We start from the raw sequence: 24374 nt of genomic DNA, 5'->3' as shown, positions 1-24374 counted from the left end.
GAGGGTTGATTTTGTTCCCACCCCAGTCTGCACAGTCAGCAAGGAGAACCAAATGGATACATGGACAGCCGGAGGAAAAAAATCAATTAAAATTTAAACAATATTTGATCCAAAGGTATTATAGCAGAAGAAAGAGAATACAGAACATTGGAAAGAAAATTTCCAGTGAAATAATTAAAGAAAATTAGCAACACTGAAAGTATGACTGACTCATGAAATTTTAGAACACTGGGGATAAAGAAAACACTGAGTGTTTATAGAGAGAATAATAAATAAATACCACAAAATGAGCTTTGGAAATAAGAAAGACATTCAACTTCTTAGTAGAATATTGGATGCTAGTAGATGATTGAGTCATATCATTAAATTCTTAGTGAAAATAATTTTCAAACTAAAATTGCTACTTACCTATGAATGAAGCTGAGATATCAGACCAGCAATGTATAAAACATTGAACCTCTCATCCTCCTGTTCCTTTTCTCAGGAAGCTACCAGGGCATATGCTCTCTCACTGACCTGATCAAATAAAAACAAGGTAAAATGAGAACAGCCTGGTGTTCAGGAGCTGAAGAATAAACACCGAGCAGAAACTGAGGGGGCCCACAGGGCACTGGAACGACAGACTCTAGCATCACTGTGCGGTGGCCCAGAGCACTGACACTCAGGCTTTCTGTGGAGAAGGAGCCACTTTTGTTTTATTTTCCATCCCACCAGAGGCAGATACTTTTGTAAGACAATAAAATAAATTTTAAGAAAATGATCTTGATTTAGGATAATGAGACAATATCAATTGCTATGAAAATTTCTAAAACTTAATTTCTGTACTGATTTTATTATGGTTAGGGGCAAACAGTCCTCTCACTGGAGCTGGCATAAACATATTACTGAAAATATGAAAGTCAGTGCCAGGAAACCCATAGGTAAAGCGTTGCCACTGGGGATAGGATGGAGAGTAAGAAAGGGCAGGCAGGGGTGAGGCAGGGGCCACGTGTATTTTTCGTATATGACGTTTGTCCCATTAAATGTCAACTATGAACATGTATTTTGCCAAAATTAAAATTAAAAAAGAAAAAGACTACAAATAGGAGGGAAATATGCTGGGGTAGTGGGAAATTGGTCAAGCTGCTTGAATGGCAAGGCAAGCTGCAGAAACTGATGAAAGTCAGAGAGAGCTACAACTTGGAGGAAGGCCTGTGGGTAGTGGGTTGTGTGTGACTAGGGTTGAAAATCCAGGAAGATAAGAGAAAAAATTTAATCACTCATTTTTTCCAACAAAGATTTAGGGAATGTCTACTACAGGCTAGGCACTAGGAAACAGAATGGGGGAAAATATTCTTGCTCTTTGGGATTTGTCTCTTTTGGAGATACTTCCATTTATGTCCATTGCTTTTTTGCTCATTTTTCCATCAGGTTACAATTTCATCAGGTTGTAATTCTGGAGATTACAACCCAGTTGTGGGAGTCTGACTATAAACAGGTAAGTAAGTAAACGATGTCTATGTTAAGTGCTACTAAAGGAAGATGGGGTAGAACCATGATTCCCTACGCAAGTGATGCTATAGCTTTGCACCCACAGCCAGAGAGTTTTACCTCTCTTTCTATGAAGCCTAAGAAGGAAAGAGGCTCTGGGAAGTACTAAATCAAGCACGCCCATTTCATAAAAACATGTTTCCCATGTTTTTATGAAATGGGCGTGCTTGGTTTAGTACTTCAGCTGCAGGACCTCAGCTGCTACTGATATCATAAATTGAAGTCAAGGGAGTCTTTAAAGTTTAGCCTCTTATAATCCAGCAGGACAGAGTTCCTGCATCACGCACACAAAATCAATATTTTCAGTGTAAAATCTGATGAGAATATCATCACTGAGAGTAGATGAGAAAGGAACTGAAGATGCCCCTAGATGGCAGGCTTGCCCAGGAAACCAAGGAAAAAAAAGGTAGCCATGACGTCTGGAGGGACCTTTAGGAGCTGGATCACTGCTTTATCCTCCTTTATCTTCCAGCAGTTTTGGAAAGGAAGAGATAGAGATTGTGCAGAAGAGAGAGGTAGAGATTATTTTTTGATCACTCAATTTGTGACAGCCACTGTCGGGCACTCTGTATAGATTTTCTCATTTAATCTCGCAGCCCTTTAGACTGGTATTATTTCCTTCAGTTCAGAAGTAAGTAAACTAACAATAAAATGGTAAGTGACTAGGTGAGGAAAAATATCCAACATCTGAAAACAAGAACTCAAACCCAGGTCTGTATGTATCTGGCATGGGAACAGAGGAGGTGAGACTTCCTTGATCAGGAAGCAGGCAGAGGCTCTGGGCTGAGGAGAAAGGTGAAGAACTTGAAGGGAGAAAGGTCATGAATCTCTGAAAGGTGCTCTGAGATGTGAACTCACTCATTATTTTTTCTCCATAAAGTCTTGTAACATGAGTTCTAGCAGGTTATATGACAGTGTTGGTGGATGAAGACGGTAGAAGGGCAGGGATATTCATTTGCTGGGGCTGCCATAGCAAAGTGCCAAAGACTAAGTGGCTTAAACTAGAGATTTATTTTATCATAGTTCTGGAGGTTAAACATCCAAGATGAAAGCATTGGCAAGGTTGGTTCTTTCTGAGGACTTTCTCCTTGGCTTCTAGATGTCCATTTTCTCCCTGTGTCTTCACATGGTCTTCCCTCTGAAGGTCTATGTCTGTTTCTTGATCCCCCCTCCTTATAAGGGCACTAATCATATTGGATTAGGCCCCAACCTAATTACCTTATTAGAACTTAATTATCTCTTTAAAGACCTTATCTCCAAACACAGTTACATTTTGATATGCTGGGGTTTAAGACTTCAACATATATATTTTGAGGGAGCACAACTCAGCCCATGATAAGGAAGCTTTCAAGGTGTCAACTTGAAAAATCACCAGATCTATCCATTTGGAAAGGAGACTTTATTCCTTATAAAGGCTGCCCATTCCACAGGCTGGGAAGTGCAGCCTCCAGCAGAGACTTTTATCTGGCACTTTAAAGGAGGAAGGAATTATTATTTTTTTTAATAATAATTATCCTAACAGGTGTGGGCCATTTGTCTTTTTTGAAAATACTTCTGTTTATGTTCATTGCTTTATTGCTCATTTTCTGATCAGATTATTTCTTTTTCTTCTTTTCTATTGAATTGAGAGTTCCTTATATGTTTTGGATATTAACCCATTATTAAATATGTGGTTTGTAAATATTTTCTCTCATTTAAGTTGCACTTTCAGAAGGATTTTAGTTGCATGTAGTCCCATTTGGCTATTTTTTTTTACTTTGATGCCTGTGCTTTTGATGTCATATCGAAGAAATTATTGCCAAGATCAATTTCGTAAGATTTTCCTCACTTTTTTTTTTCTAGGAGTTTTATAGTTTCAGGTTTTGCATTTAAGCCTAGATTCCATTTTTTGTTGATTATTGTGTATGGTGTAAGACAATTTCCCAACACGATTTGTTTAGGAGACTATCCTTTCCTCTTTCCTTACTGTGTTTCCTTGGTGTTCTCCCTTTTTTAATGCAGAAGATACAATGCTGTATTTATTTGAAAATAATGAACTTGGGAAAGCCAACTTAATAGCAAAATAGATCAGTTGCCTAAATACACAAAATAGGTATCATTTTCTATACATTAACAATAACCAATTTAAGAAGTCAACAGCAAAAAAAAATCCCATTTCAATTCAGTTCAGAAGTAAGTAACAACAAAAATTTATAAAGTTTTTAGAAGAAAACTAACAAGTGTTCAAATTGTATCTGAAGAAACCATATTATTTAACTGAAAGAAAGAAAGGGAGACTTGAGCAAACGAAAAGCACACCATATTTCTGCAAAGGGAGATTCAATATTGTAAAAGTTCTCAAATGAATTCATAATTTTGTTCATTCTCAATTAAAATCAAAGTAAGAGATTTCATAAAATTTGATACCTATATTCTAAACTTTAAGTGTAGAAAATATTCTTGGCATTTTTCTTAAATGTCACTTGATAGTATATGTGTGGATTTATTTCTGGGCTTTCTATTCTGTTTCATTTGTCTGTATGTCCGTCTTTTTGCCAGTCTCATACTGTTTTAATCGCTGTAGCTTTGTAATATATTTTAAAATGAAGACGTGTGATGTTCCAGCTTTGTTCTTCCATCTTGAGATTGTTTTGGCTCTTTGGAGTCCTTTGTGGTTCCAAATGAATTTTAGGATTTTTTTTCTATTTCTGTGAAAAATGTCAATGGCATTTTGATAGGGATTGGATTGAATCTGTACACTGCTTTGGGTAGTGTAAAAATTTTAACAATATTAATTCTTACAATCTATATGTATGGGATGTCTTTTCATTTACTTGTGTTTTCTTTTGTCAATGTTTTGTAGTTTTCTGTGTAGAAGTCTTTCACTTCCTTGGTTAAATTTATTCCTAAATCTTTTATTCTTTTTGACATCTGCAAACAGAGATAATTGTAGTTTTTCCTTTCTGATTTGGATATCTTTTATTTATTTTTTTATTTTTTGCCTGAATGTTCTAACATTTCTAGTACTATGTTAATTTGAAGTGTCAAGAATGACTTTGTTTCAGATCTTAGAACTAAAGCTTTCAATTTTTCACCATTGAGTGTGATGTCAGCTGTGGGCTTTTCATATGTGGCATTTATTATGTTGAGGTCTATTTCTTCTATTCCTAATTTGCTAAAATTTCTTATCATGAAAGGATGTTGAACTTTGTCAAATGCTTTTTCTGCATCTATTGAGATGATTGTAGTTTTCTTTAATCTTTCATTCTGTTAATGTGACATATCACATTAATTGATTTTTGTTTGTTGAACCATACTTGCATTACAGGGTTATATTTCACTTGGTCATGGGGTATGATACTTTTAATGTGCTGTTGAATTTGGTTTGTAGGTATTTTATTAATTTAACTTTATTTTAAGTTCAGGGGTACATGTGCAGGTTTGTTATATAGGTAAACTTGTGTTATGGGGATTTGTTGTACAGATTATTTTATCACTCAGGTATTAAGCCTAGTACTCATTATTTATTTTTCCTCATCTTCTCCCTCCTCCCACCCTCCACCCTCCTGTAGGCCCCACTGGCTGTTGTTCCCCTTTATGCATCCATGTGTTCTAATCATTTAGCTCCCACTTATAAGTGAGAACATGGGGTATATGGTTTTCTGTTCCTGCATTTGTCTGCTAAGGATAATGGCCTTCAGATTCATCCATGTCCAACAAAAAAACATGATCTTATTCCTTTTTGGCTGTGTAGTATTCTATGGTATATATGTCCCACTTTTTTTTTATTACTCATTATTTTTTATTATACTTTAAGTTCCGGGATACATGTGCAGAATGTGCAGGTTTGTTACATAGGTATACATGTGCCATGGTGGTTTGTTGCACCCATCAACCAGTCATCTACATTAGGTATTTATCCTAATGCTATCCCTCTCCTTACTCCCCACCCTCTGACAGGCCCTGGTGTGGGATGTTTCCCTCCCTGTGCCCATATGTTCTCATTGTTCAACTCCCACTTATGAGTGAGAACATGCAGTGTTTGGTTTTCTCTTCCTGTGTTAGTTTGTTGAGAATGATGATTTCCAGCTTCATCCAAGTCCATGCAAAGGACATGAACTCATTCTTTTATATGGCTGCATAGTATTCCATGGTGTATATGTGCCACATTTTCTTCATCCAGTCTAATATTGATGGGCATTTGGGTGGGTTGCAAGTCTTTGCTATAATGAATAGTGCTGCAATAAACATATGTGTGCATGTGTCCTTATAGTAGAATGATTTTTAATCCTTTGGGTATATACCCAGTAATATGATTGCTGGGTCAAATGGTATTTCTAGTTCTAGATCCTTGAGGAATCACCACACTGACTTCCACAATGGTTGAACTAATTTACATTCCCACCAACATTATAAAAGTCTTCCTATTTCTTCACATCCCCTCCAGCATCTGCTGTTTCCTGACTTTTTAATGATTCCCATTCTAACTGGCATGAGATGGTACCTCATTGTGGTTTTGATTTGCCTTTCTGTAATGACGAGTGATGATGAGCTTTTTTTCATATGTTTCTTGGCTGCATAAATGTCTTCTTTTGAGAAATGTCTGTTCATATCCTTTGCCCATTTTGATGGGGTTGGTTTTTTTCTTGTAAAATTGTTTAAGTTTCTTGTAAATTCTGGATATTAACCCTTTCTCAGATGGATAGAATGCAAAAATTTTCTCCCATTCTGTAGGGTGCCTGTTCACTCTGATGATAGTTTCTTTTGCTGTGCAGAAGCTTTTTAGTTTAGTTAGATCCAATTTGTCAATTTTGGCTTTTGTTGCCATTGCTTTTGGTGTTTTAGTCATGAAGTCTTTGCCCATGCCTATGTCTTGAATGGTATTGCCTAGGTTTTCTTTTGGGTTTTTATCATTTTAGGTCTTACATTTAAATCTTTAATCCATCTTGAGTTAGTTTTTGTATAAGGTGTAAGAAAAGGGTCCAGTTTCAGTTTTGTGCATATGGCTAGCTAGTTTTCCTAACACCATTTATTAGATAGGGGATCTTTTCCCCATTGCTTGTTTTTGTCAGGTTTGTCGAAGATCAGATGGTTGCAGATGTGTGATGTTATTTCTGAGGCCTCTGTTCTGTTCCATTGGTCTATATATCTGTTTTGGTACCAGTACCATGCTGTTTTGGTTACTGTAGCCTTGTAGTATAGTTTAAAGTCAGGTAGATGATGCTTCCAGCTTTATTCTTTTTGCTTAATATTGTCTTGGCTATACAGGCTCTTTTTTAGTTCCATATGAAATTTAAAGTAGCTTTTTCCAATTCTGTGAAGAAAGTCAATGGTAGCTTGATGGGAAGAGCATTGAATCTATAAATTACTTTGGGCAATATGGCCATTTTCACGATATTGATTTTTCCTGTCCATGAGCATGGAATGTTTTTCCATTTGATTGTGTCCTCTCATATTTCCTTGAACAGTAGTTTGTAGTTCTCCTTGAAAAGATCCTTCACATCCCTTGTAAGTTTTATTCTTATGTATTTTATCCTCTTAGTAGCAATTGTAAATGGGAGTTTGCTCATGATTTGGCTGTCTATTATTGGTGTATAGGAATGCTTGTGATTATTGCATATTGATTTTGTATCCTGAGACTTTGCTAAAGTTGCTTATCAGCTTAAGGAGTTTTTGAGCTGAGACGATGGAGTTTTCTAAATGTGCAATCATGTCATCTGCAAACAGAGGCATTTTGACTTCCTCTCTTCCTATTTGAATACCTTTATTTCTTTCTCTTGCCTGATTGCCCTGGCTAGAACTTCCAATACTATGTTGAATAGGAGTGGTGAGAGAGGGCATCCTTGTCTTGTGCCAGTTTTCAAAGGTAATGTTTCTAGTTTTTGCCCATTCAGTATGATATTGGCTGTGGATTTGTCATAAATAGCTCTCATTATTTTGAGATACATTCTATCAATACCTAGTTTATTGAGTGTTTTTAGCATGAAGGGGTGTTGAATTTTATTGAATGTCTTTTCTACACCTATTGAGATAGGTGATGTGGTTTTTGTCATTGGTTCTGTTTATGTGATGGATTACATTCATTGTTTGTGTTTGTTGAACCAGCCTTGCATCCCAGGGATGAAGCAGACTTGATCATGGTGGATAAGCCTTTTACTGTGCTGCTGGATACAATTTGCCAGGATTTTATTGAGGATTTTCATGTTGATGTTCATTAGGGATATTGGCCTGAAATTTTCTTTTTTTGTTGTGTCTCTGCCAGGTTTTCATATCAGGATGATGCTGGCCTCATAAAATGAGTTAGGGAGGAGTCCCTCTTTTTCTATTGCTGGAAGAGTTTTAGAAGGAATGGTACCAGCTCCTCTTTGTACCTATGGTAGAACTCGGCTGTGAGTCCATCTGGTCCTGGACTTTTTTTGTTGGTAGGCAACTAATTACTGCCTCAATTTTAGAACTTGTTGTTGGTCTATTTAGGGATTCAATTTCTTCCTGGCTTAGTCTTGAGAAGATGTCCGTGTCCAGGAATTTATCCATTTCTCCTAGATTTTCTAGTTTATTCGCATAGAGGTGTTATAGGTGTTTATAGTATTCTCTGATGGTAGTTCGTATTTCTGTGGGATCAGTGGTGATCTCTCCTTTATCATTTTTTATTGTATCTATTTGATTCTTCTCTTTTTTCTTCTTTATTATTCTGTCTATTAGTCTATCAATTTTGTTAATCTTTTCAAAATACCAGCTCCTGGATTCATCCTGGACTTGATGCTGTCATCATGATATTAGCTGGTTCTTTTGCAGACTTCTTTATGTGGTTGCTTTATACTGTCACTGGTCTCTGTACTTCAGTGTGTTTTTGTAGTGGCTGATGGTCTTCCCTTTTCATATTTAGTGCTTCCTTCAGGAGCTCTTGGAAGGCAGGTCTGGTGGTATTTGCTTGTCTGAAAATAATCTTATTTTTCCTTCACTTATGAAACTTAGCTTTGCCGGATATAAAATTCTGGGTGGAATTTCTTTTTTGTTTATAAAGAATGTTGAATATTGGCCCCCAATCTCCTCTGGCTTGTAGGGTTTCTGCTGGGAAGTCCACTGTTAGTCTGATGGGCTACCTTTGTAGGTGACCTGACCTTTCTCTCTAGCTGCCTTTAACATTTTTTAAATCATTATTTTAACCTTAGAGAATCTGATGATTATGTGTCTTAGGGATGATCTTCCTGTGAAGTATCTTACTTGAGTTCTCTGCATTTCTTGAATTTGAATGTTGGCCTCTCTAGCTAAGGTGGGGAAGTTCTCCTGTATGAGAGCCTGAAATATGTTCTCCAAATTAGACCCATTCTCCCCATCTCTTTCAGGGACACCAGTGAGTCATAGATTTGGTCTCTCTACAAAATCTCATAATTGTTTTGTTTGTTGTTTTTTATTCTTTTTTCTCTATTCTTGTCTGTCTTATTTCAGAAAGCCAGTCTTCAAGCTCTGAGATTCTTTCCTCTGCTTGTTCTATTCTGCTATTTACACTTGTGATTACATTATGAAGTTCTCGTAGTGTGTTTTTTAGCTCTACCAAGTTAATTTTGTTCTTTTCCATACAGTCTATGTCATCTGTCAGCTCCTGCATTGTTTTCTCATGATTCTTAGCTTCCTTAGATTGGGTTTCAATGTACTCCTGTAGTTAAATCATCTTCATTCCTATGTATATTCTGAATTCTCTTTCTGTCATTCCAGCCATCTCAGCTTGGTTCAGAACCATTCCTGGAGAGGTGATGTGGTTGTTTGGAGGAAAGAAGGCACGCTTTTTTTTTTTTTTTTTTTTTAAGTTTTCAGGATTCTTGTGCTAGTTCCTCCTTATCTTTGTGGGCTTATGTTACTTTAATCTTTGAGGTTGCTGACCTTTGAATGGGTTTATTTTTCTTGTATCCTATTTGGTGATCTCAGGGTTTAATTATGGTATTAGGTGGATTCAGCCAACTGATTTCATTTCTGGAAGATTTTAGGGGACCAATGTTCAGCTCCCCACTCCTGAACTGCATGTTCTAACTCTGGGGCTTGTACTGGGCCCCAACTTTCTTCTCTGGTTCCTCAAGTTTAGAAATCCACTCTGCTGTAGGAGGTGGGGTGCTCCCAGATTGCTGGTCACTAAACTCTGATGGATGGTCTCAGCCAAAGCATTTCATAGTGCAGTGAAAGCGGGATCCATCCTTGTTCTGTTCAGGTCAGACCAGGCCCATTTGATGGGCAAGACTGGTCTGCAGACTCCAGGACTTACAGCTCAACTAGGGCTAAAGTCTCCTGTGGGAGCAAGTCAAAACTAGGGGTATGGCCATTCCTGGCTCTGGTCTGCTACAGATACTCCTGTACCAAACCCTCTGGGCTCCACATTATTTGACTTGCTGCCCCTACCACTTATCTAAGCAGCTCTGTCAACTCAAGTGTCTGTGGTAGTTGAGGGGTCTAGCTGTTGGGATTCCAGAGGCCAATGGTGTGAAAATGGGTTGCTCCTTTCCACTTCTGCTTATCTGTCCTGGAGCCATTGGGGGCCAGGAATGAGTCCAGGTGCACAGTAGCCCCATGTGGGGTTCCCAGGTTCCTCCCCCTTCAGGCCAGCTTCTGTATCTTCCCTCTATATACATTCTGTGCCTTTCCTCTGAAGATCTGTTAGGGAGTGCACCAGTCAACTTGGCCCTTCAGTAGCATCTGTTTCACCTGTGTCTAGTTGGCCATCTTCAAACTTTCACCAAGTCTTATTTTCTGAGGATTCCTATATCTATGTTAATCAGGCATATTGGCCTGTAGTTTTCTTTTCTTGCATTGTATCTGTCTGGCTTTGGCATTAGGGTGATGATAGACTCATAAAATGAATTTGGAAGTGTTCCATCTTCTTCAGTTTTTTGGTAGAGTTTGAGGATTAACGTTAATTCTTATTTAAGTGTTTAGTAGAATATACCAGAGGTGCCATCTCATCCTGAGCTTTTCTTGTTGAGAGGGTTTTTATTACTGATCAGTCTCCTTACTAGTTATAGGTCTGTTCAGATTTTCTATTTCTTCATAATTCAGTCTTGGTATAGTGTATGTTTCTAGGGATTAGTATTTTCTTCTAGATTATATAATATGTTGATGTGACTGTTTCAAAGCTGAAACTCTCTTTCATGTACTTATGTGTAATACTGTGGTTATTCAGTGGACCTCAGTCAGGTGGGGGTGCATCTGAAAATGTGCATGTGTATGTGGGGGGATTTACTAGTTGTCCTGATCACGAGGGGATTTTATTGGCATTTGATAGGTACAGGCCATGTATTAAAAGTGAAGATGAGGCCGAGTGCGGTGGCTCACGCCTGTAATCCCAGCACTTTGGGAGGCCAAGGCAGGTGGATCACGAGGTCAAGAGATTGAGACCATCCTGGCCAACATGGTGAAACCCTGTCTCTACTAAAAATACAAAAATTATCTGGGCACGGTGGCACACACCTCTAGTCCCAGCTACTCAGGAGGCTGAGACAGGAGAATCACTTGAACCCGGGAGGTGGAGGTTGCAGTGAGCCGAGATTTCACCACTGCACTCCAGTCTGGTGACAGAGTGAGACTCTGTCTCAAAAAAAAAAAAAAAAAAAAAGTGCAGATGAGTTCTTTCCCCAAAATACCCAAGTATAACCTTTAATACTTACATGCCATAATCCTCAAACACAGAACACTCCAAGGTTGTAGATAAGCCAGAATTGAATGAGAGTAATGAGTACAGACAACAAGATACAACATAAAGAGCACAGGCAGATCCCTGATTTTGTCACTAACCAGGTGTGTGTATCTTAGACCAAATGTCTTACATTAAACTCCATTTAATTGAATATAATGTGGATAGAAATACACAGCTAATAGAATCAAGCTGAAGAGTTAATAAGAGGGTGAATGTAAGTAAAACATATGGTAAGCAATTGAAATTGTACATGCTATTCTCACTTTTTTTTCTGACATAATTAGCCTTGAGTCATTTCTCCATAAACCTCTGCTCTTGTCCACTTCTCTAAGAACAGGGAAATGGCTCTCTTAAAAATCATATAGTATGTGCTTGAGCACAAAAGGTATTTAGTCTGATTGTTTCTTTCCACTCTGCTGGAAAACTAACAGTCACTTATTACTAATAAAAGTAGAAAGCTTTTGGATCAGGTTCACAAGGTAGTGTAGCAAAAAATGAAAATCATAGTTATGATTTAGATAGGAAAATAAGTTCTCCAGCAGGAAGAGAGCTACATACTTGAGTTCCCAGAATGTAACACCATCAGATAAATGAGGCTCATAATGTTATTTCTGAATTATCAAAAATAATATCAAATTATATCTTGTATTCAATGTTTAACAGAAGCAAATAAGAATGTTGTGAAAAAATGTTAATGTTATCAATATTTTTTAGTGAATTTTTACCAGCAAAAGCTTTGAGCACTAGCTACCCTAGAGATTCCCCTATGTGAATTACCTCATCTCTTGACAGGAATACATTAAAGCAGCATTGTCTATATAGGCATACCTTGAATATATTGCAGGTTTAGATGCAGACTATTGCAATAAAAGAAATATTGCAATAAAGCAAGTCCCAGAAAGTTTTTGGATTTTTCAGTATGTTTAAAGTTGTTTACTCTATATTGTAGTCTATTAAGTGTGCTTCATGTCTTTAAAAGAGTGTACACAGCTTAATTGAAAACACTTTATTGTTAAAAAATGCTAATGATTATGTGAGCCTTCAGCAAGTCATAATCTTTTTGCTGATGGAGGATCTTACCTTTATGTGGATGGCGGCTGACTGATCAGAGTAGTGGTTGCTAAAGGTTGGGGTGGCAGTGGCAAATTCTTAAAATAAGACAACAATACAGTTTGCCACATGAATGAATTCTTCCTTTCATGAGAGATTTCTCTGTAGCATGCAGTGCTTTTTGATAGCATTTTACTCAAAAAACTTCAAAATTAGAGTCAATTCTCTCAAACCCTGCTGTTGCTTTATGTACTAAGTTTATCTAATATTTGAAAGGCTTTGTTATCAGTTCAATAATATTCACAATATCTTCACTAGGAATAGATTTCTTCTCAAAAAAAAAAAAAACCACTTCACATTTGTTACTCATCCACAAGAAGCAACTCCTCATCCACTAAATTTTTATCATGAAATTGCAGCAATTCAGTCACATCTTTAGGGTCTACTTTTAATTCCAGTTGTTTTGGTATGTCTACCACATATGCAGTTACTTCCTCCACTGAAGTCTTAAATTTCTCAGTTATCCATGAGGGTTGGAATAAACTTTCTTCAAACTCCTGTTAATGTTGATATTTTGACCTCCTCCCATGAATCACAAATATTTTAAATAATATCTAAAGTGGTGAATCTTTTCTCAAAGATTTTCAATTTACTTTCCTGAGATCTATCAGAGGAATCATTATCTATGCTGAACAGCCTTAAAAACATATTTCTTAAACAATGACTTGAAAGCCAAAATTACTTTTTAATCCATGGGCTGCTGGATGTTGTTAGCAGGCATGAAAAGAACATTAATCTATTTGTACACCTCCATTGGTGATTTTGGGTGACTAGATGTACTAACAGTAAGCATTAACATTTTCAGAAGAAATCTTTTTTCTGAGCAGTAGGTCTCAACAGTGGGCTTAAAATATTTGCTAAGCCAGCCAGGTGGGGTGGCTCACACCTGTAATCCCAGCACTTTGGGAGGCTGAGGTGGGCAGATCATGAGGTCAGGAGATGGAGACATCCTGGCTCACACAGTGAAACCCCGTTTCCACTAAAAATACAAAAAAATTAGCCGGGCTTGGTGGTGGGGGCCTGTAGTCCCAGCTATTCGGGAGGCTGAGGCAGGAGAATCGTGTGAACCTGGGAGGCAGAGCTTGCAGTGAGCCAAGATCATGCCACTGCACTCCAGCCTGGGCAACAGAGCAAGAGCCCGTCTCAAAAAAACAAAAAATTTGTTAAGCCATGCTATAAAGAGATGTGCTATAATCCAGGCCTTGTTCCATCTATAAAGCACAGGCAAAGTAGATGTAGCACAGTTCTTAAGGGTTCTAGGATTTTTGAAATGACAAATAAGCATTGGCTTTAACATAAAGTCACCAGCTGCATTTTAGGCCCTAACAAGAGTGGCAGCTTGTCTTTTGAAGGTTTGAAGCCAGGCATTGACTTCTCAGCTATGAAAGTTGTCTTTCAATAGAAAGCTGTTTTGCAGGCAACCTACGGAATGGGAGAAAATTTTTGCAAACTATGCATCTGACAAAGGTCTAACATTCAGCATCTATAAGGAACTTAAGCGAATTTACAAGTAAAAAACAGCCCCATTAAAAAGTGGGCAAAGGACATAGACACTTCAAAAGAATACATACATGTGGCCAACAAGCATATGTAAAAAGCTCAGTATCACTGATGATTAGAGAAATGCAAGTCAAAACCACAATGAGATACCATCTCACACTAGTCAGAATGGCCATTAATAAAAAGTCAAAAAATAACAGATACTGGCAAGGTTGTGGAAAAAAAGGAACACCTATACACTGTTGGTGAGAATGTAAACTAGTTCATTCATTGTGGAAAGCAGTGTGGTGATTCCTCAAAGAGCTAGAAACAGAACTGTCATTTGACCCAGCAATATCATTACTGGGTATATACCCAAAGGACTATAAATTGTTCTGCCATAAAGACACATGCACAGAAATGTTCATTGCAGGACTATTTGCAATAACAAAGACTTGGAATCAACCTAAGTGTCCATCAATGACAGACTGGACAAATAAAATGTGGCACATATATGCCATGTAATACTATGCAGCCATAAAAAACAGAGATCATACCATTTGTAGGAACATGGATGGAGCTGTGGCCATGATTAAACTATTACAAGAACAGAAAAGCAAACACCACATGTTCTCACTTATAAGTGGGAGCTGAATGATGAGAACTCATGGACACAAAGAAGGAAACAATAGACACTGAGGCCTACTTGAGGATGGAGGGTGGGGGGAAGCAGAAGATCAGAGAAAATAACTATTGAGTATTAGGCTTAGTACCTGGGTGATGAAATAATTTATACAACAACCTCCCATGACATGAGTTTACCTATATAACAAATCTGCATATGTATCCCTGAACCTAAAATAAAAGTTTTAAAAAGCTGTTTTATCTGCATTGAAGACTTGTTGTTTACTGTAGCCACTGTCGATAGTGATCTTAGTTAAACATTCTGGTTACCTTGCTACAGTTTCTACATCAGCACTTGCTGCCCTACCTAGGCCTTTTATGTTTGGAGATGGCTTTTTTTTTTCTTAAATCACATGAAGCAATCTTCGCTAACATCAAACTCTTCTTCTGCAGCTTCCTAACCTCTCTCAGTCTTCATATAATTTAAGAGAATTAGGGTCTTTCTCTGGATTAAAATTTGGCTTAAAGGAATGTTGTGGCTGGTTTGATCTCTCCAGACCAGTAAAACTTTCTCCATGTCAGCTATAAAGCTATTTCACTTTCTTATCATTTGTGTGCTCACTGGAGTAGCACATTTCATTTCCTTTAAGAACTTAACTGTTTGCATTCACAACTTAGCTAACTGTTTGACACAAGTGGCCTTGCTTGTGGCCTATCTCAGTTTTAGGCATGCCTTCCTTACTAAGCCTAATCATTTCTAGCTTTTGATTTAAAGTGAGAGACATGCAACTTTTCCCTTCACTTGAACACTTAGAGGTCATTGTAGAGTTATTAATTGACCTAATTTCAATACTGTTGTGTTTCAGAGCATAGGGGGGCCAGGAGAGAGTGAGAAATAGAGATATGAAGGAATGGCTGGTCATTAGAGCACTAACACACACAACATTTGTTTAGTTCACAGTCTTACATGTACATGTACATCTACATGTGTACAGGTTACATTGTATACATGGGTATACAACTGCAATGGTAACATCAAAGATCACTGGTCATATATCACCATAACAGATGTAATAATGAAAAAGTTTTAAATATTGCAATAATTACCAAAATAGGCACAAAGACACAAAGTCAGCACAAGCTGTTGAAAAATTAGTGTTGATAGACTTGCTCAATGAGTTACCACAATTCTTCAATTTGTAAAAAACACAGTACCTGATAAGTGCAATAAAGCAAATCACAATAAAATGAATTATATTTGTACAATTCTCTTTCCATTCAAATTGAAAAGAGCTAACAATGTCAGAGAACTGTGCACTATGGTTAGTAGTTCTGTATGATGCATATACATGGTGAAGTTTAATAATACTGAGTAGCAAAAGCCCAAGGCATTATAAAGTTAAGTCCAATTAAACCAAGTGCACAATTAATAAAGATGACTGCTTATCCTGAAGGAATAAATAAATTACAAATGTGAATAAAGAATCTGAACCTTGACCCCCTCCCTCCCTTAGAAGCAAAGATGAAATGTGAAAAAAAAGAAAGATTTGAGCTGATGGTTTAAAAGGATTAGCTAGCCCTCAAAGTTTAATGCAGAAAAATATGAATGATTACTTTTTTAGATATCAAGAATATATTGAGTATTTTAAACAACTTTCTGACAAAATTAAATTTGTACTTAAACAAATTTTAGTACAGAACCAGATACACTCAGTGGTAAAATTCACCAAACATTTAAAGAAGAAATGACACCAACCCTTCTCAAACTTTTCCAAAATGTAGAAAAGGGAAAAATTTCTAGCTAATTTTATGAGGTCAACATTAGCCTGATACTAAATACAGACAAAACGAATCACAAGAAGCCACAAAACTACAGACTAATCTTCCTTATGAATCTTGACATAAAAATCCACAACAAATTATAAGACCAAATCTAACAATACATTAAACACTATGACCAAGTGAGGTTCCCCAGAAATGCAAGGTAAGAATATCAATTAATGTAATATATCACATTAATAGAATAAGGGGAAAAGCCACATGACTATCTCGATGGATACAGAAAAAGCATTTGAGAAAATCTAACATTCTTTCATGATAAAAAGACATTTATGAAAAACCCACAGCTAACATCAATTTCAATGGTAAAAAAAATTGAAAGCTTTCTCCTTAAAATCAGGAGCAAGACAAGGATGCCTAGTTTTAGTACCATTATTCAACATCTTACTGAAAGTTCTACCCAGAGCAACTAGACAAGAAAAATAAATAAAAATCATACAAATTGTAAAAGAAGAAATGAAACTATCTCTATTCACATGACATGACTCCCAATATAGAAAATCCCCAAAAATTCACCAAACAAAAGATTCAAATGAATAAACAAATTCAGTAAAATAGCAGAATATAAGCTCAACACACAAAGATCTGTTGTATTTTTAAACAACAGCAATAAACATGATAAAGGAGAAATAAAGAAAATAATTTTATTTACAACAGCATTCAAAGGAATAAAATACTTAGGTGTGTGTTTAACCAAAAATATTAAAGATTTGTACATTGAAAATTATGAAACATTGCTGAAAGAAATTAAATAAAACCTAAATAAATGGAAAGACATATATATTTGTGAACTGGAAAATTTAATATTGTTAAGATGGCAATAATATCCACAATTTTAAAAAGATGTAATACATTTCATATTATATTTTAATGGTCTTTTTGCAGATATGAAAAAAGGTGATCCTCAAATTCATATGGAATGTAAGGGGCCCACAATAATCAAAATGATATTGAAAAGGAACAGCCAATTTGGAAGTCTCACACTTCTCATTTTCAATACTTACTACAAAGTTACAGCAGTCAAGAGAATGTGGTACCAACATGAGAATAGTCATACAAATGAATGAAATGGAATTGAGAAGCCATAAAGAGATTCATACATCTATGGTCAATTTAATTTTGACAAGGGTGAAAAGACTGTTCAATAGGGGAAAGAATAATATCTTCAACAAATGACACTAAAACAAAAGGTCATTCTCATGTGAAATAATGAAGTTGGACTTATATACATCATATAAAAAAATTAACCAGAAATGGATCAGTGACATAAATATGAGGGCTAAAACTATAAATCTCATAGAAGAATACACAGTACATCTCTATGATCTTATTTTGACCACAAATTCTTACAAATGACATAAAAAGCACAAGCAAGAAAAGAATAAGTAAATAAATTGGGCTTCATCAAAATTAATACTATCTTGCGTCAAAGGACATTATTAAGAAGGTAAAAAGATAACATACAGAACGGAAAAAAATGTAAATCATATCTAATAAGAGCCTAATATCCAGAAAGGAACTTTTCATTTCAATAACAAAGTCTGTCAAGCTCAATTTAAAAATGAACAAAGACTCAAATAGACATTTCTTCAAAGAAGATATATAAAAGGCCAACAAGTACATGAAAAAATGCTTAACATCATTAGACTTCAGGAAAATATAAATCAAAATCACAATGAAATATCACTTCACATCCATTAGAATGGCCTTATTTTTACCAAAAAAAGTGAAAAATAACAAATATTGAAAATGTAGAAAAATTAGAATACTTGTACATCACTGGTATATACAATAGTTCAATGGTTTGAATGTTTTTGTTCTTACAAAATTCAGGTTGAAACCTAATCGCCTCTAAAACGCAGGTGAGGCCAATGTAATGATGTTAAAGGTGGAGGAGCTTTTAAGAGGTGATTAGGCTATGAAGGCTTTTCTTTTGTTAATGGGATTAAGGTCCTTATAAAAGAGCCTTCACACAACTTTAAGCTATCTTACAAGCCTGACTTTTCACCTTATTCCATGTGATGACACAGTAAGAAGGTCCTTACCAGACCAAATGATGGCCCCTTTATCTTGGACTTCCCAGCCTCTAGAATTGTGAGAAACAAATTTCTGTTCTTTATAAGTTACCCATTCGGTGGTATTCTGTTAAAGCAGTGCAAACAAGCTAAGGCAGAAATTGGTACCAGAGAAAAGGGGTATTTCTATAACAGATCCTTAAAGATGTGGAAGTGGTTCTGAAACTGCGTAATGGGTAGAAGCGCAAACAGTTTTGAAGTGAATGATGGAAATAGCCTGTAATGCCATTAACAGAGCATTGTTACATGTGTAAACATTAAAGGCCATTCTGATGAGGCCTTGTTCCACATGGAAATGTGGAACAAGCTATTGGAAACCAGAGGAAAGGCCAACCTTTTTACAAAGTGGCAAAGAACTTGGCTAAATTATGTTGTGTCCTAGAAAATTTATGGAAGGAAAATCTTAAGAGGATGAACTAGTTTTGGCAGAAGAAATGTCTAAGCAGCAAAGCATTCAGGCTGTGATGTGGCTTCTTTTGATTGTTTGTGGTAAAATGCAAGAAGAAAGAAATAATTTAGAGACAGAATTTATAACTAAAAGGGAAGAAAAATTGTAAAGCTGTGAAAACTTATCAGCCTAGCTGTGTAAACAATAAATATGTATAGGAGAGAAAGCCAAGAATGTGGCCATAAGGAGATTATTATGGATAGAAACAAGCCATGTGGCTATTCATTAAGAAAATGAGACAATGACACTGAAGATGTTTCAAAGACCTTTGAGGCTGGCCCTTTGATCACAGGTCCAGACTGTCAGAACCTTGAGGACAGAAAATCTTAAAGAGATGGATGCAAGGTACATGTGAGAACACAGGGCTCTGCCTAGGGTCGCCTCAGGTCTCTGCTCCCCGCATTCTAGAATAGTGTATCTTGGCCACCCAGGTGTGGCTCAAACAGGCCCAAGTTCAGTGAATTTTGGGAGCATCCACATGGTGCTAATTCTACAGGCACACAGAGTACAAGAGCTGTGAAGACATAGCTTCCTCCACCTAGATTTCCAAAGATGTTGCAGACAGCCTTGGAACCCAGGCAGAGACTTGTTGCAGAGGCAGAGTCACCACAGATAGCTTCATTAGGGCAATGCCCAGTGGAACTGTGGGGCTGGTGCCATCATAGCGAGTCCTCACTAGGGCAATGCATAGTGGAACCATGAGAGTGGGGCTGCTCCTCAGACCCCAGAAATGTGGAGCCATCAGTATGCCACTCCAGTCTGGAAACACTACAGGCAAGCACCCTCAATGTGTGAGAATTAAAGCATTGGCTGCATGCAGCAAAGCCATGGGAATGAGGCTGCTTAAGGTCTTAGAAGCTGAACCCCTACTTCAGTGTGTCAGAAGGCAGGACATGGAAGTCAAGATTATTCTCAAAACTTAAGATTTAATGTTGTTTGCCTTGTTGGGTTTTAGACTTACTTGGTGCCTGTTACCTCCTTTCTTTTTTCCTTTTTCTCCCTTTTGGAGTAGAAATGTCAATTCTATGCCTATTGCATTGATAAAGTATGCCACAGCTGACAGACAAAATGGATTCTTCACAGCTACTGAGGTGCTTAAAGTTAAAACATAACCAGATGGCCATAGCTGGGTAAGGGAGTGAACACATAATCTGTGTTCTCAGAAAGATATTTTAAAAGTGTCACAGGACCTCCCTTTTCAGAATCAAGCAAAATAAGTTCCTTTTGTTGATGCCAAGATAAACGGTGCCTAAAAAAGCCATCACCCACTGGCTGTTTGAAAGGAACATCTGACAGAGACTTTGGGAACAAGTCTGAATTCTTCATTTGCATAAGTGAACCTGATAGAAAACTGGGGTGAAAACTTATTCTATATAAGCCAAACCCTCCCTTTTTCCTTTGCAGATCTCATGATCTGTTGTTGACATCACCATTGTATTTTGAAAGCACATAATTTGTTTAATTTCAAAGCTTCCATGGGAGAATTTGCATCAGGATGAATTATATATTGAGTCTCACCCATATGATGTTTAGATAAGACTGTACTTAGACTTCAAAGTTTATGCTGAAACTCGTTAAGACTTTTGGTGCTATTAGGATGGAATGAATGTATTTTGCATGTGAAAAGACCGTAAAAATTTTGGAGGACCAAGGGGTGAAATGCCAAGGTTTAAATATTTTTGTACCCTACAAAATTCATGTTAAAACATAATCCTTTCTAAAATACAAGTATTGCCATTGTTATAGTGTTAAGAGGTCAGGACTTTAAGACGTGATTAGGTCATAAGAGCTCCTCTCCCATTAATGGGATTGAAGTCCCTAAAGAAGCTTCATACAGCAGCATTTGACTAGCTTGCTAGCTTGTCCTTCCACCCTCTGCCATGTGAGCATACTTCCTAACCCATTCTATAAGGCCAGCATTACCCTAATGCCAAAACCAGGCAAAGACATTACAAGAAAAGAAAACTATAGACCAATGTATCTCATGAATGTGGATATAAAAATATCAATGAGATATTAGCAAATCAAATCCAACTGCATAAAAAGTCTTATATGCCAAAACGAAATGAAATTTATCCCAGGTCTAAAAGACTGATTCAATATTAGAAAATCAATTAATGTAATCCATCACAACAATTACTAAAAAAGAAAAAAACACACGATCTTATTAATAGATCCAGGAACAACATTTGACAAAACATAACATCTCTTTTTTGATTACAAACTCTCAGTAAACTAGAAATAGAAAATAACTTTTCCAACTTGATAAAGAATATCCACAAAAATCTTAAAGCTAACAAACTTAATGGTGAGACATTTGAAGTATTTCTACTCAGATCAGGGACAAAACAAAGATATATTACTCATTACTGATTTTAAACAGTGTAGTAAAAGTCCTAGATAATGTAGTAATAAAAGAAAAGGAAATAAGTTATTCAGATTGGGAAGGAAGAAATAAAACTGCCTTTGTTCAGAGATGATATGATAATCTATGTAGAAAATCCAAAATAATTGACAAAAATCTCCTGGAATCAATAAGCTAGGTTGCAGGATACAGATTAATATATAGAAGTTAATTGCTTTCCCATATACCAGTAATGGACAAGTAGACTTTGAAATTAAAAACACAGTATCATTTATATTAACACCCTCAAAATGATATGCCTAAGTATAAATCTATAATATATAAGATCTATATAAGAAAAACTATTAAATTCTGATAAAAAATAAATTCTAAAATGAGAGAAATTTTATGCTCATACATAGGAAAACTCAATAATGTCAAGATGTTATTTCTTCCCAACCTGATCTATAGATTCATTCCAATCCCAACCGAAATCCCAGAACATTATTTTGTAGATATTGACAAACTGATTCTAAAGTTCATGTGGAGAAGCAAAAGACTCAGAATAGCCAACAGAATATTGATGGAGAAGAACCAAGTTGAGAGATTGACACTACCTGATATGATTTGGCTGTGTCCCCACCAAAATCTCAGGTTGAATTGTAGCTCCCACAATTCCCACCTGTTGTGGGAAGGATTCAGTGGGAGGTAGTGGAATCATGGGGGCAGCTCTTTCCCAGGCTGCTCTGGTGACAGTGAATTAGTCTTACAAGATCTTATAGTTTTATAAAGAGGAGTTCCCCTGCACAAGGTCTGTCTTCCCTGACACCATGTAAGATGTGACTTGCTCTTCCTTGCCTTCTGCCATGATTGTGAGGCCTCCCCAGCCATGTGAAACTGTGAGTCAATTAAATCTCTTTCCTTTATACTTACTCAGTCTCAAATATGTCTTTATTAGCAGTGTGGAAACAGACTAATACACTACCCAATCTCAAGACTTAGTATAAAGCTATAGTAATCAAGTGAGCATAATATAGCTAAAAAATAGAAAAATAGATCAATAGAGCTGAATAGAGTCCATAAGTGGATACATACACATACAATCCTTGATCTTTGATAAAGGAGCAAACGCAATATAGTGGCTCAAAGACAGTCTTTTCAACAAATAATGCTGGAACAACTGGACATCCACATGCAAAATAATAATACTAATGATAAATCTAGACATCGACCTTATACCCTTACAAAATTTCACTAAAAATAGATTTTATTCCTAAATTTTAAACACAAAACTATAACATTTCTACACTATAACATAGGAAAAAACCTAAATATCTTAGGTATAGCAATGACTCCTAGATATAATACCAAAGGCACTAGTCACAAAAGAAATTATAATCTGAGCTTCATTAATATTTAAAACTTCTACTCTGAAAAAGACAATGTCAAGAGAATGAGAAGACAAGCCACGGACTGGGAGAAAATATTTTTTGCAAAAGACGTATCAGGTAAGGAAGTGTTATCCCAAATATACAAAACTCTAAAATCCCAAAACTCTAAAAACTCAACAATAAGTAAGCAGATTAGAAAGTGAGCCAAAAACCTTAACAGATATCCCACCAAAGATCTACAGATAGAAAACTAGCACATGAAAAAATGCCGTACATCTATCTCAGGGAAATGCAAATGAAAGTAAAAGTGAGATACTACTGACACCTATCAGAGGGCCAAAATTCATAACATAACATTGATAACACCAAATGACGGTGAGGATATGGAACAACAGAAACTGTAATTTATTGCTGGTGGGAATACAAAGTGGGTTCAGCCACTTTTTAGGACATTTTAGTGGTTTCTTACAAAACTAAACATATTCTTATCATACAATCTAGCAATCATACTCCTTAATATTTACCCAAAGGAGTTGAATTCTTATGTACACACACAAAAAAACTACACATGGATGTTTAAAGTAGGCCTATTTGTAATTGCTCAAACTTGGAATCAATCAAGATGTTCTTCAGCAGATGAATGGATAAATCAACTGGTATATCCAGACAATGGACTATTATTCAGCATTAAAAGAAGTTAGTTATTAAGCCATGAAAATACACAAAAGAACCTTAAATGCATATTACTAAGTGAAAGAAGCCAATCTGAAAAGGCCAAATACTATATGATCCCAACTATATGACTTTCAGGAAAAGGCAAAAGCCACGTGGACAGTTTAAAAAAAAAAAAAAAGAGTGGTGTCAGACTGGGATGTGGAGGTGGGAGGAATGGATATGTAGAGGATTTTTTTTTTTTTTTTTTCTGTTTCTCTGCTATTATTTATTTTTATTTATTTATTTATTTTTTTTCATTTCTTATTTTCTTTTTTTTTTCTTTTATTATTCTTATTATTATACTTTAGGTTTTATGGTACATGTGCCCAATGTGCAGGTAAGTTACATATGTATACATGTGCCATGCTGGTGCGCTGCACCCACCAACTCGTCATCTAGCATTAGGTATATCTCCCAACGCTATCCCTCCCCCCTCCCCCCAACCCACAACAGTCCCCGAAGTGTGATGTTCCCCTTCCTGTGTCCATGTGTTCTCATTGTTCAATTCCCACCTATGAGAGAGAATATGCGGTGTTTGGTTTTTTGTTCTTGCAATAGTTTACTGAGAATGATGATTTCCAATTTCATCCATTTCCCTACAAAGGATATGAACTCATCATTTTTTATGGCTGCATAGTATTCCATGGTGTATATGTGCCACATTTTCTTAATCCAGTCTATCATTGTTGGACATTTGGGTTGGTTCCAAGTCTTTGCTATTGTGAATAATGCCGCAATAAACATACGTGTGCATGTGTCTTTATAGCAGCATGATTTATAGTCCTTTGGGTATATACCCAGTAATGGGATGGCTGGGTCGAATGGAATTTCTAGTTCTAGATCCCTGAGGAATCGCCACACTGACTTCCACAAGGGTTGAACTAGTTTACAGTCCCACCAACAGTGTAAAAGTGTTCCTATTTCTCCACATCCTCTCCAGCACCTGTTGTTTCCTGACTTTTTAATGATTGCCATTCTAACTGGTGTGAGATGGTATCTCATTGTGGTTTTGATTTGCATTTCTCTGATGGCCAGTGATGGTGAGCATTTTTTCATGTGTTTTTTGGCTGCATAAATGTCTTCTTTTGAGAAGTGTCTGTTCATGTCCTTCGCCCACTTTTTGATGGGGTTGTTTGTTTTTTTCTTGTAAATTTGTTGG

The 24374-nt window shown here is 36.5% G+C and overlaps 1 long non-coding RNA gene across 1 annotated transcript in view; it reads right to left on the bottom strand.

Moving 5' to 3' along the window:
• LOC129042896 (uncharacterized) overlaps positions 1-24374 on the bottom strand; it is a 52750-nt gene that overhangs the window by 8998 nt on the left and 19378 nt on the right. The window contains exon 3 of the long non-coding RNA XR_008504231.2: positions 409-516. This is a non-coding gene — a long non-coding RNA (uncharacterized LOC129042896). The remainder of the gene's footprint in view (positions 1-408; positions 517-24374) is intronic.

The sequence above is a fragment of the Pongo pygmaeus genome, chromosome 7 (genome assembly GCF_028885625.2).
Source record: "Pongo pygmaeus isolate AG05252 chromosome 7, NHGRI_mPonPyg2-v2.0_pri, whole genome shotgun sequence".
In the NCBI taxonomy this organism is placed as follows: domain Eukaryota; kingdom Metazoa; phylum Chordata; class Mammalia; order Primates; family Hominidae; genus Pongo; species Pongo pygmaeus.
The sequence above is the reverse complement of the archived record's forward strand: the minus strand, read 5'-3'. Positions and strand labels throughout refer to the sequence as shown.